Source organism: Pinus tabuliformis, chromosome 1_2, assembly GCF_031772625.1.
Source record: "Pinus tabuliformis cultivar Carrire ecotype Pingquan chromosome 1_2, CPIR1, whole genome shotgun sequence".
NCBI classification, from domain to species: Eukaryota; Viridiplantae; Streptophyta; class Pinopsida; order Pinales; family Pinaceae; genus Pinus; species Pinus tabuliformis.
In genome coordinates this window covers 683839555-683852980 of record NC_142298.1, presented here as the reverse complement: position 1 = coordinate 683852980, position 13426 = coordinate 683839555, and positions in this window count along the sequence as shown.

Sequence of the window (13426 nt, the reverse complement as noted above, 5' to 3'; positions counted from 1 at the left end):
ATTGTGATTAGATCATGGCCGTTGATTCGTCAACGAGAGATTATAAGAAGAAATCGATGGGGCTGTTGGAGACACAATTTGAGTGATCAAGGAAGGCACAATAATAGCATGGGAGGCACCAACAACAGGGTTTTAGCAGGATAAATTGAGGGATTTTGAGAAGAAAATTCTTCACAGTGATTCCAGTTTTTTGAGATACAGAAGGAGGCCGAATTATTTTGCAAAGGAAGGGCAAATTTACCAGTGCAAGTTACCATTTTACTAGTACAATTTGTCAAAGCATCAATTTGTGTTGCCAATTACCAAAGCGATTTACTAGAGGCAATGCGAATAGGATGAGTGAATTGTTGGACGCAGATAAACTTGCAGAATCGATTTTCAGAGGCAGAGTGATTTGCCAGAAAGGCCAGTGCGCATTTTCAATGAGCAATGAGAGTTCACAGAGGCAGAGCGAATTGCTCAGGAGAGATCAAATTGATTTGCAAAGGTTCAATTTGATCAGCTATAGTGAAGAGAAAAAATGCTAGAGCTTTCCTAGTGGAAGGCAAGCAATTTATGTACATTCTCAATTTGTTGAAGAATTAATAAAATAAACTCTCATCTAAAAAACCGATTTTCCCCATCTTGGGTTTTTTTCCAGGGACAATTTGTCCAAAATATTGGTGTCCATTTTATGTGTGTTACGTTTTCTCAGTTCCTGTGATTTATTATTTGGTGAAATTTGCAATTGTGTTTTATTCAGTATTTGCAGTAGCTAAATTACTTGGACAAATAATCTGTAAAATATAGGAGAATAATAACCCGCTTAACTACAATAGAAATTTCACATGGTATCAAAGAAGATATGAGGGCAGAAGAAGCTCAGCGCAGAGTACAGGAAGATAAGACCAAGGGTTTATTAAACCCAGTTTAATTTCTTCAGATTTATTTGGGGTTTGTTTATTTTCCAAGGGTTATAAAAAATGGCTTCAGCTAGATTGAGAGATCGAGATAGATTCGATGGTGCATCTAACTTTGGTGTCTAAAAAGCCAAGATTTATTGTTGATGGAAAAGAATGGTCTCAAGGAATATGCGACCAGTGTTCTTGTTGTGTCGGTAGATGAAGCATAGCTTCTTACATACAAGAAGGAAGATCCCAAGGCGAGGCGGATAATCCTAGATGGGATTAAGGATCATATTTTTCCACATATCACAGAGTTGGATATAGCCAAGAAGATGTGGGATGCCATCCTAAATTTGTTCCAGAATGCTACCATGAGCTGGAAATTGATTCTCATAAATAAGCTGAGAAATACCCGGATGGGCAAAGGAGAAAATGTTGTTAGCTACCTCACCAAGCTCGGACTTGTCAAGGACGAGTTAGCAACTATCAGAGAGAAACTAGAAGATGACAATCTCATGAGAACAACCTTGAATGGGTTCTCAAAACAGTGGGATGCATTCATTAAAGTGATTAATGGACAAGATACTCTATTGAGTTGGGATCATTTGTGGAGTGATTTCACTCAAGAGGAGCTTAGGCTTAGTCTTGTCAGTGACACTAGCAATAAGACCCACAAAGGTGAAGGATAACAAGAAAGCATGGCTCTAGCGGAAAAGGGTCAGGCAAAGAAGGAATCTAGCAAAGGACCTAACCCCAAAGCAGAAAAGAAAAAGGACCTTTCAAAGGTTAAATGCTATGGTTGTCTTGAGTTTGGCCATTATGTTAGCAATTGCCTACAGAGGAAGAAAGGCGATAAGAAGGGCAAGAAGCAGATGACAGCTTAAGCGAGTGCAGATGAGCTTTCTAACAGGATGGAACATGAGTTCGCACTCATATCTTGCCTGACTAGCTCAACCTCACAAGGTGTATGGTACATAGACATTGGGGCATCATTTCATGTGACAGGAGTTAGGGAGTACTTCTCCAACTATAAGGAGGAGGACATCAGATTCTAGATTGAGATGGGTAACAAGTCCAAGTGCAACCCAGTTGGGAGGGGGCTTGTTCTATATCAAAGGGAGTCGGGCAAGTCAATTTCAATCCACAATGTGTTGCATGTGTCAGGAATGGGGATGAATTTGATTTTCGTTTCTATTCTTCAGGATAAGGGGTATAATGTACTCTTTAGAGATGTGCAAGTGTTGATAAAGCGTTAGGAGTGGAAGTCACCGATAGTTATTAGAGTCAGGAGTGGCAGACTTTACAAGTTGCAGTTAGATAATCCAAAGGCACTCATGAGAAACAATGATCCGAGAGATCAAGGGGAGCTATGGCATAGGCGAATGGGCCATATCCATCATGGGGCACTTAAGTTGCTTTGGGAGATAATGACAGGTGTTCCAGAGGTGAGCATAGAGCACAATTATGTGTGCAGGGGATGTGTGTTGGGGAAATTTGCTAAGGCATTTTTTCCAAGGGATGACACCAGATCCAAAGGTGTTCTTAACTAAGTTCATTCTAATATATGTGGTTCAATGTCTACGCATTATCTCAGAGGGTACGAATACTTTGTTACCTTTATTGATGATTTCTCCAAAAAGACCTAGATATACTTCTTGAAGACCAAGGATGAGGCCTTCAATCGCTTCCAAGCGTTCAAAGCTCTTTTGGAGAATTTGACAAGCAGGAAGGTGAAGATTCTTCGATCAGATAATGGAGGCGAGTACACAGGGAGGGCATTCTAGGAGTTTTGTACCAGGGAGGGCATCAAGCGGGAGTGGACAGTTCCTTACAACCCGCAATAGAATTGGGTTGTTGAGAGAGAATCATTCAATATCAAAGGTAACAAGGGCCGTGATGTATGACCGGGATATGCTACAATACTTATGGGTAGAGGTATGCAGTACAGGTGTATATATTCAAACAGGGTCCCACACAAGGCTTAGCATTGAGAAAGATGACAACAGAGGAAGGATTCATTGGGAATAAGCCAAATGTCAACCACTTCGGAATATTTAGCAGCTTAGCATATTTTCACGTTCCAAGAGAAACACGTTCGAAGTTATATTAGACTACAAAGAAGGGGTACTTTGTTAGGTACAACGAGACTTCTAAGGCATATCAGGTATTCATACCAAGGGCCAGGAGGATTATTGTCAGGATAGATGTCAAATTTATGGAGGAAAAGGCATATAGGAGGTCCAGAGATTTGTCAGTAGCAGTTGATCAGAGTGAGAAGCCAACAAAATCTCCAAGGACAGAGTAGCAGGCTCAGGGACATGACAGTATGAAAGTATGAGTACAGTGACCAATACAAGCACAGGCTCAGGTACAGGTGTTCCTGAGAGTTTGCAAATCATGGAGCAGCAGATTCTAAAGATGCATTAGGAGGATGTGGAAGTCCAAATTCCACATTCCACAATTGGCAGGAGCAACCGAGAGGTTCAGTAGACACTCAAGGATGCTCAAGAGTTTGTGGGGACTCCTAAGACAAGCAGGAGAGAGCAAAGACAACCAGACAGGTACATTAGCTACATAGCATTAGTGGGTCAGTTCGTGGATAGCGGGCCTACTAACTATCAGGAGGCTACACAACAGCAAGTGTGGCATTATGCAATGGTTGAGAAGTATACCTCGTGTTGATTTGGGGTAGCATCGGAGGCTTGGGCATAGGTATTCCAAAGAACCCAGAAAGTGGTTTGGGAAATTCCACCCAGAAGTGATTTTATTAATTTAATCAATATTTTTAATGGGGTTCCTAATTCTAAACTTAGGAAAATTAAAATATTAATGGGTATTAATCTAATCAGGGGTCAAACTTCTAGAAAAAGCCACGAATCAAGCCAAAACGATCTGAACTTTTGATTATGTTTTAATCTAGGTCGTTGGTTGTCCAACACGAAGATATAAGAATGGGCTTGAGGGTCATTTGCAAAACATACAAAGAGATAGAGGAAATCGATCTTCTGAAGTGAGAAGTTCTCAAGAGGAAAAATCGATTAAGGAGATCTCTTGCAATTGAGGGGTAGGGATAGCAATTTCTAGAGAGAGATTCTCAGCCGGAGATACATCACCAGAGAGAGGCAATGAGTGATCCAAAAGCCTTGAAGTAGAGGCTCACACAGGGCCAGAAGGGCCACGCAGAACTAGCACAAAGGGAGAGAGAGGAGTCTGAATTCTACACAGAAATGCGATTTTCAGAAGCCAGGAGTCGAGTTGTTAGACCGAGATGCAGAAATCAAATTTCTTGGGCAGCATATCGACCAGCCAAAGAAGTGACGCAGCACCCAGAGAGCTTGATGTTGGGCTAATGCAGACATAGCGCAGAGGCAGCCAAAAAAGTTGGGGGGCAGTTAGTTTGGGGTTGGATCAGCCAGGATTTCTTAGTGATTGTGTGAGGTAAACTCACAAAGCCTCTACCACTATTTCTCTTTGTAATTGAAATAACCATATGAGGTATTCAATGATGTATTCAGATTTTGCTATTGCTTAATAATAATACACCCTCAAAGTTGCTGCACTGGTTTTCCCACATTGGGTTTTTTCAGGGACTTTTGTACAAAAATAACTCTGTCCTATGTGTTTCTATTTTCCTTGCTTAGTTTCTATGTTTCAGAATCATATTTAATTTGGTGTAGGCTACTTCAGTAATTTGCTTTGATACTTCATGAAGAAATCTGAAATAAGTTTGTAACATAATTTACAATCTAGGAGAAGTAGATTCAGTTGGTTGCAATAGGATTCCTGATATTGTTAGATCTAGGAATTTTTACATGGTATGAGAGTTGTTGATGTGAAACAGGAAGAGAAGATCTAGCACTGAAGCAAGGGCCAGCTTGCTGCAACAGGCAGCAGTTCGAATCCCCTAAGGGATAGTGCAATTCTAGCCAGGAGGGTTATATTTTCGAGGGTGTCTCTCTCTGAGTGAGCCGACATAGAGGTAAGACTGCCAGATTGAAAACTTGCCACGGCAGAGGGAGCTACGCAGAGCCACGCAGAGCTAGAGGGACGCAATTTTTGCACGCTGAGTGCTGGGAAGAAAAGTCGTTAGAAGGAAGAAGCTGATCGCATAGTGAGGGAATACTTCCACAGTGATTTCTTGTCGAGGAAATTAGTATTTCTCATTTGCTAAGCAGCAGAGGAGCAGCAACTTACCAGCTCCATCAGGGAGTGCGTAAGTCAGTCTAGGAGCTACGCAATAGGAAGAAAGAGGGAGCTATTCGACATTTTTCAGAGGATATGGCAACCAGTGGATTGAAGGATTAGGATAGGTTGGACGAGGCTTCCAACTATGCCATCTGGAAGGCTAGAATGACTTTCCTTCTAGATGAGCATGCCATCAAGACGTATGTTGATAATGTGGTAGTTGTCCCGGTGGATGCAAATCCATTGAAGAAGTACAGGGTTGAGATGGCTAAGGCAAAGAGGATGATCCTGGATGGAGTCAAGGATCACGTGGTGTGCCACGTTGCTAGCAAAGGAACCACTAAGGAGATGTGGGATGCCTTGGCCACATTGTATCAGGGATTTTCCGAGCAGTGGAAGATGCACTTAGAGCATTAGTTGAGATCTACTCAGATGCAAAAGGGAGAACATGTGGATTCGTACCTCAGGAAACTGAAGGAGACCCGTGATGAGTTGTCGACTGCGGGACATACACCTCAAGAGGATCAGAGTTAGTGAGACTAGCTCTAAATTTCATCTCAGATGAGTGATAAATCTTTGTCCAGAGTATCCTGGGCAGAGCAGCATTGCCAAATTAAGACGAGATGTGGGCAGCTCTGAAACAAGAAGAGTTGAGGAGAGACCTTCTCAAGGTCAAACTTGACGGGAGCAACAGCAACAGTGGATCAAAGCCCAAAGTAGAGGAGGAGGATAACACAGCCCTTGCATCGAAGGGATAGTAGGGGCAACAAAGACGAAAGAAGGACGTCTCCAACGTGAAATGTTTCAGATGTGGCAATATGGGCCACTATGCATCCCAATGTCCTTTGAAGAAAAAGGATATGGATAAGAAGCATGATCCTAAGGTTGCAACCGCAAAAAGATCGAACAGGAGGAGGAGTTCGCCATGACAGCCAAGATACCGCCAAGAGAGAGGTGGGCTGATATAGAACTATAGTTTGACAAAGCTATAGATGGGCAGGATCCTTGAGGAGCCCACCTCTTGGATCATCACCTTGCTACGGGAGCCCATGATCAGTAGTAGCGGGATGGTGGAGTTTCAGTTGGTGCCATGGAGTGTTGATTCGACAGATGCAGTGGTTAGTAGCGCCAGAATGTGAGCAACGCAGAGCAGAGAAGCAATAATGCGAGGAGGCACAGTGCAGAGCTTCAGCAGCGCAATGGCTTCAGAAGAGAGCATGGGACTAGCAGCAGTCAAGATTTCAGCACCGAGGTGTATCCACTGGATACTTGTCCAGTTTTGGGTGTTTTCAGTTGCTTCTCTCAGCAACTGAGTTGCAATACGGATGCAGTGTTAGCAGTGGCAATGCTAGCAACATAGCAGATGCAACATTTGAGAGGGAGTTGCAGTACAGATGTAGCATTGGCAGTGGCAGTGTCAAAGGCAGCAGTACAGTAGCAGCAGCAGCGCAGTGGTTGGTGGATAGCATGTGGACATTAGCAACGCAGAGGACGATGCTTCAAAGTCAGAGCAATATGCAGTAACAGTGTATTGTTAGAGCACATTCCTCGCTAAGAGGGAATGTTGATTTGGGGTAGCATCAGATGTACTCTAGCCTCAAATTTTGCAGAGAGGCTTGGGCGCAGGTATTCCTAAGAACCTAGAAAGCGTTTTGAGAAATTCCACCCAAAAGTGATTTTATTAAAATAATTGATATTTTTAATGGGGTTCCCAAGTCTAAACTTAGGAAAATTAAAATATTAATGGGTATTAATCTAATTAGGAGTGAAACTTCTAGAAAAAACCACGGATCAAGCCAAAATGATCTGAGCCTTAAATTATGTTTTAATCTAGGCCGTTGGTTGTCCAACAGAAAGATATAAGAAGGGTCTTGAGGGTCATTTGGAAAACACACAGAGAGATAGCGAAAATCAATTTTCTGAAGTGAGAAGTTCTCAAGAGGAAAAATCAATTGAGGAGATCTCTTGCAGTTGAGGGGTAGGGATAGTAGCTTTCGGAAAGAGAGATTCTCAGCTGGAGATACATCAGCAAAGAGAGGCAATGAGTGATCCAGAAGCCTTGACGCAAGGCCAAAAGGGCCACACAGAACCAGTGCAGATGGAGAGAGAGGAGTTTGAATTATGTAGAGGAATTCGATTTTCAGAAGCCAGGAGCCGGGCTGTGAGACCGGGAGGCAGAAATCAAATTTCCTGGGCAGCAGATCGACCAGCCAGATAAGTGATGCAACACCCAGAGAGCTTGGTGCTAGGTTGATGTAGACACTACGTAGAGGCAGCCAGAAAAGTCGGGGGGGCAGTCAGTTTGGGGTTGGATCAACCAGGATTTCTCAGTGATTGTGTGAGGTAAACTCACAAAGCTTCTGCGAGTATTTTTCTCTGTAATTGAATAACCCTGTGAGGTATTCAGTGATGCATTCAGATTTTGCTACTACTTAATAATAATAAACCCTCAGAGCTACTGCACCAGTTTTCCCGCATTGGGTTTTTCCGAGGACTTTTGTACAAAAATAACTTTATTCTATGTGTTTCTATTTTCCTTGCTCAGTTTCTATGTTTCAGAATCATATTTAATTTGGTGTAGGTTGCTTTAGTAATTTGCTTCAATATTTCATGAAGAAATCTGAAATAAGTTCGTAACATAATTTACAATCTAGGAGAAGTAGATTCAGTTGGTTGCAGTAGGATTCCTGAGATTGTTAGATCTAGGAATTTTCACACCTCGATCATGCAAAACATGTTCGGGAGGTGATGCCTAGACTAACAGACAAGGCGATTGTTGGATCACGTTGGATCTACAAGATCAAGCACAATGTAGATAGCAACATCAAGAAATACAAGGCAACGTTTATGGCCAAGGGTTCTCTCAAAAGGAGGGAATAGACTATGAGTAGACATTCGCTCTTGTGGCCAAGTATACTTCTATTAGGGCAGTGATCTCATTAACAGCATAGATGGGACAACAGATCCATTAGATGGATGTCAAGACAACATTCCTCAATGGCGATTTGGAGGAGGAAGTGTACATTGAAAAATCGAAGGGCTTTGTAGCATACAGCAATGAGACCCATATGTGCAGACTAAAGAGATCTTTATACGGGCTCAAGTAGGCTCCTAAGGTGTGGTATGAGTGCATAGAAATTTACTTGCAGGGGATGGGCTTTGTGAAGAGTGAGGCGAATGTAAACCTCTACTACTTGATGGCTAGGGGTGAGGTACTCATTCTTGTCCTATATGTGGATGACTTGTTCTTGACGGGTTCATTGGGACTCATAGAGGAATGCAAGAGAGACCTTCGAACAGAGTTCAAGGTGAAATATTTGGGGCTTATGCACTACTTTCTAGGCATGGAGCTGTGGCAAACGAATGGGGAGATTTTCCCTGGGCAAGGGAAATACTACATCAAGATCTTGAGGAGATTCAGGATGGAATATTGTAGATGCATGTCTACACCCATGATAACCAATTGGAGGAAGGTAGATATATCTGTTGATTTGGGGTAGCATCGGATGTGCTCTAGCCTTGAAAATTGGTGGAGAGGCTAAAGCACATGAGATCTCCAAGACCCAGAAATGGTTTGGGCAGAATCTAACCAATTTGGGAGATATTAAAATAATTAATACTTTAGTGGAGTTCCTAAGTCTAAACTTAGGAAAAATAAAATATTAATGTGAATTAATATAAAATTGGGTTAGAATGGTCCAAAAGTCATGGATCAAGCCAAATCTAATCTTAGCCGTTGATTAGAGATTTAATCTCGGCCGTTGATGGACCAACGAGAAAAGTATAAGAGGAGGCTTGAGGGTCAGTTGGAGAATACACCGAGAGAGATCAAGAACTCGATTTTTTGGGACAGGGTTTGCTGAGGAAATTGAGTGAGTGATCTGAGTTGTAGCTGAGGGGCAGAGAATACATAGCAGAGAGGCAGAGTTAGTACCGAGAGGATCAACGCAGAAGCTGGGAGAGGTTGACGCAAAAGGCAGCCAGGAGTTGCACAGAGCCAGAGAGGGCCAGCGCGTGAGATGCAGAGGCTCCAAAGGCTGACGCAGAACCTAAAGAGGCTGATGTTGGGCCAGAGAGGCTAACGCAGGGCCTAGAGGCAGCGCTGGGAGATTTCTCGTGGGACAGACCAGAGCTGGAGAACAAGATAGGGTGACACAGTCCCTATCAGTGTGACACAGAGCAGCAGAAGCTGCGTTGTTGCAGTGGGATCGTTCATCTGGTGATTTAGACGAAATATCTATCTCCGACTGAGAGGTACTACTGCCGAGGACATTCTCTGTTGGGTGAGTCATTTCTGGGACCCAAGTTGTATTCTGAAAACTGCATAATAATAAAACCCTCTGAATAGCTGCATCGGTTTTCTTGCATTGGGCTTTTCTAGGGACATTAGTCCAAAAACAACGGTGTCACTTGTGTGCTTGTTTCTTTCAGTTGTTGATCTGTATGTGTTGATACTGTACTTGTATTTATTTTCAGTATTTACATGGTAAATAACTTGTTAAGTAATTGAACAAGTAGGAAGAAATAAATCAGATAATACAGGAAGAATTTTTAACAGATAGACTTAGAAATTCCAACATGGTATCAGAGCGTGGTTGCAGATCACAAAATAACTTAAGGCATTAGCCGAGTAGAGCAGTAGCAGCAGAAACCGCTGTCCCGAGTGATAGAAGTTGTTCCTAGCAAAAAGGAGCAAGGAAGGGGTGACACAGAGAGCCTGCATCATCAGTTCGAGCCAGGATGAGGATCAGCGCTGAGGCAGAGAGGAGCAGACCTTACCTATGTAGTGCCCGGTCATATTTCTCCATCAGGAAGGATCGACGCTGTGGCCAGAAGGTGCAGATTTTGCTGGTGCCAAGATTGCACAGAGCCTAGAGGCTCAGGCCTTCTGATTGCTAAGGCATAGGACGTTGTGGATGAGTTGCAGAGTGAAGTTGGTGGGGTACTGTGGTCAGAACAGTACCTAACAGGGCAAGACCAAGGAGGAGGGAGTTGTTGCCGAGGATTTCTAGCCAAGAAATCCGAATCAGTTGTGCAGCTGCACAAACGATCGAAGAGGGGCATCTCGACATTGGTAGAGGGATTTCCAGAAGGGAAATCGAGGCTCAGAGGGAGTCAAACCGAGAACTTCCAGACGGGAAGTTGAGAGACTCAACAAGAGTCGATCAGAGGACTTCCAGGAGGGAAGTAGAGAGACTCGAAAGAGTCAAAAGAGGAGCAGCGAAATCGCAGTGCTTCGAACTTCGTAGTCTGGAAGGCCAAGATCTTGTCCATTCTAGACAGGTAGCGCATCAAACACTTTGCCTTGAAAACGATAGTGATCCCAGTTGACCCAGCTGAAAATGAGAAGTACGAGGAGGCAATGGCCAGGGCTAAGTGCATCATTCTTGACGAGGACAAGGATCATATGGTACCACATATTGCCGAGAAGGGTACGCAAATGAGATGTGGGATGCCCTGAAGAAGTTGTATCAGCATACTTCTGTGCAGAGGAAGATGCTTCTAGAAAATCAGTTGCGGTCATACCAGATGCAGAGGGGTGAGCATATAGATATCTTCCTTGGGATATTGACGGAGATCCAGGATCAGCTGACTTCCATACGGGCCACACCGGATGAGGAGATGTTGGTGAGGACCGCACTGAACGCAGTCTCAAAGAATTGGGAGGTATTTATCCAGAGCTTACTGGGCAGGTCGATCCTTCCGGATTGGGAGGAACTATGGGTGGCTCTTCGACAAGAAGAGATGAGATGGCTAACCAAGGCAGGGAGTAGCAGTAAAGGGTTGAGAATCAAGAAGGAAGGAAGAGGAGGATGCTGCTCTAACATCTGCAAGAAAGTAGGAGAAACGAAAGAAGGACCTCTCCAAGGTCAAATGCTTCCACTATGGGAACTGGGTCACTATGCGAACCAGTGTTCGAGGAAGAAGAGCAAGGGAGAGGCTTCTGAGACCAAGGCAGCGCCAGCGAGGGTGGAGAAAGAAGTGGAGACAGATGACCACTGTGCCATGACTGCTCATGCACCACTTGAGAGGAAGTGGGGTGACATCAAGCTGTAGTCAAACGGACTACTGGCGAGGAGGTACAGGATCCTTGAGATACCCAACCTTTTGGATTATACCTTGCTACGGGAGCCCCGAAGAGGAGTAGCAGGACTAGCGGATGTTGGTAGAGATGGATGCGGATGGAGCGACAGAGAGTGCTATAGTGCAGGAGTCCCAAGACAGCATGAGGCAGCAGTGCGAGATGCATGGAGTTGTTGCAGCATCGCAGAGGTCTGTAGAGGGAGCACTTGTCAGCGACAAAGGGAGCTTCAGCATCGGGAGTGTTTCTAGCTCGACAGAGATGTCAGAGTGGGTGGATCAGTTACTTCCTTCTCAGTGACTGGGTTGCAGTGCAGCAGTTAGCAGTGGCAATGCTATGGGCAACACGATGCAGCGTGAGGAGAAGGGGATGCAGTGTAGATGCAGCAGTGGCAGTGGCAGGGCCATGGGCAGCAGCACGGATGCAGAAGGAGTTGTCGTACAGCTGCAGAAGTGGAAGTGGCAAAGCCATGGGTAGCAGTACATGATGCAGCAGTGCAAAGGATGTTGGGCAGGGAGGCCTAGCATTAGCATAGGGACCGATGCTGGATGATCAGGGTGATACTCAGTGAGGAGTATTACTAGAGCACAATCCTCACTAAGAGGGAGTGTTGATTTGGAGTAGCATTGAATGTGCTCTAGCCTTGAAAATTGGTGGAGAGGCTAAAGCACATGAGATCTCCAAGACCCAGAAATGGTTTGGGCAGAATCTAACCAGTTTGGGAGATATTGAAATAATTAATATTTTAATGGAGTTCCTAAGTCTAAACTTAGGAAAAATAAAATATTAATCTGAATTAATATAAAACTTGGTTAAAATGGTCCAAAAGTCATGAATCAAGCCAAATCTAATCTTAGCCGTTGATTAGAGATTTAATCTCGGTAGTTGATGGACCAACAAGAAAAGTATAAGAGGAGGCTTGAAGGTCAGTTGGAGAACACACCGAGAGAGATCAAGAACTCGATTTTCTGGGGCAGGATTTGCTGAGGAAATTGAGTGAGTGATCTGAGTTGCAGTTGATGGGCAGTTAATACATAGTAGAGAGGCAGAGTTAGTACCGGGAGGATCAGCACATAAGCCGGGAGAGGTTGACGCAAAGGCAACCAGAGGCCACGCAGAGGTAGCTAGGAGCTGCGCAAAGCCAGAGAGGGCCAGCGTGTGAGACGCAAAGGCTTCAGAGGCTGACGCAGAGCCTAGAGAGGCTGACGCTGGGCCAGAGAGGCTAATGCAGGGCCTAGAGGCAGCGCTGGGAGATTTCTCGTGGGACAAACTGGAGCTGGAGAGTCAGATAGGGTGACGCAGTCCCTATCAGTGTAACGCAGAGCAGCAGAAGCTGCATTGTTGCAGTGGGATCGTTCATCCAGTGATTTAGCCGAAATATCTATCTCTGACTAAGAGGTACTACTGTCAAGAGCATTCTCTGTTGGGTGAGCCATTTCTGGCACCCAAGTTGTATTCTAAAAATTGCATAATAATAAAACCATCTGAATAGCTGCACCAATTTTCTCGCATTGGGTTTTTCCGGGGACATTAGTCCAAAAACAACGGTGTCACTTGTGTGCTTGTTTCTTTCAATTGTTGATCTGTATGTGTTGATACTGTACTTGTATTTATTTTCAGTATTTACATGGTAAATAACTTGTTAAGTAACTGAACAAGTAGGAAGAAATAAATCAGATAGTACAGGAAGAATTTCTAACGGATAGACTTAGAAATTCCAACAATATCCAGGGAGAAGGATGTGGACCCCATGCTCTACAGACAGTTGATCAACTCTCTTATGTATTTGGTCAACACCAAGCCAAATATATCCTTTGTGGTAAACTCTCTTAGTCAATTCATGGTTGAACTGAAGAGGGTGCTTTAGACAGCAGTGAAGCATGTGTTGCGTTGTTTGCGAGCTACAATAGAGTATGCGTTCAAATATACTCAAGGTGATGGTATCAAGTTGATGGGTTATATTGCCGTAAACTGGGCAAACAGTGCAATGGACAGGAAAAGCACCTTAGGGTGTTGCTTCAGCATGGGATTGGGAGTTGTCTCTTGGTACAGCAAGAAGCAGAAGTCTATGGCATTGAGCTCTATAGAAGCAAAGTACATAGCAACTAGCATGGCAACATGTCAGGCCATTTCTCTTCGAGAGCTATTAGTAGCCTTGTTTGGTCAGAGGGTGAAGACAACAATGATACACTGCAACAATCGGAGTTGCACCAAGCTATCTGAGAATATGGTGTTTCATGATAGGCTAAGCATATAGACATCAGATATCATTTCA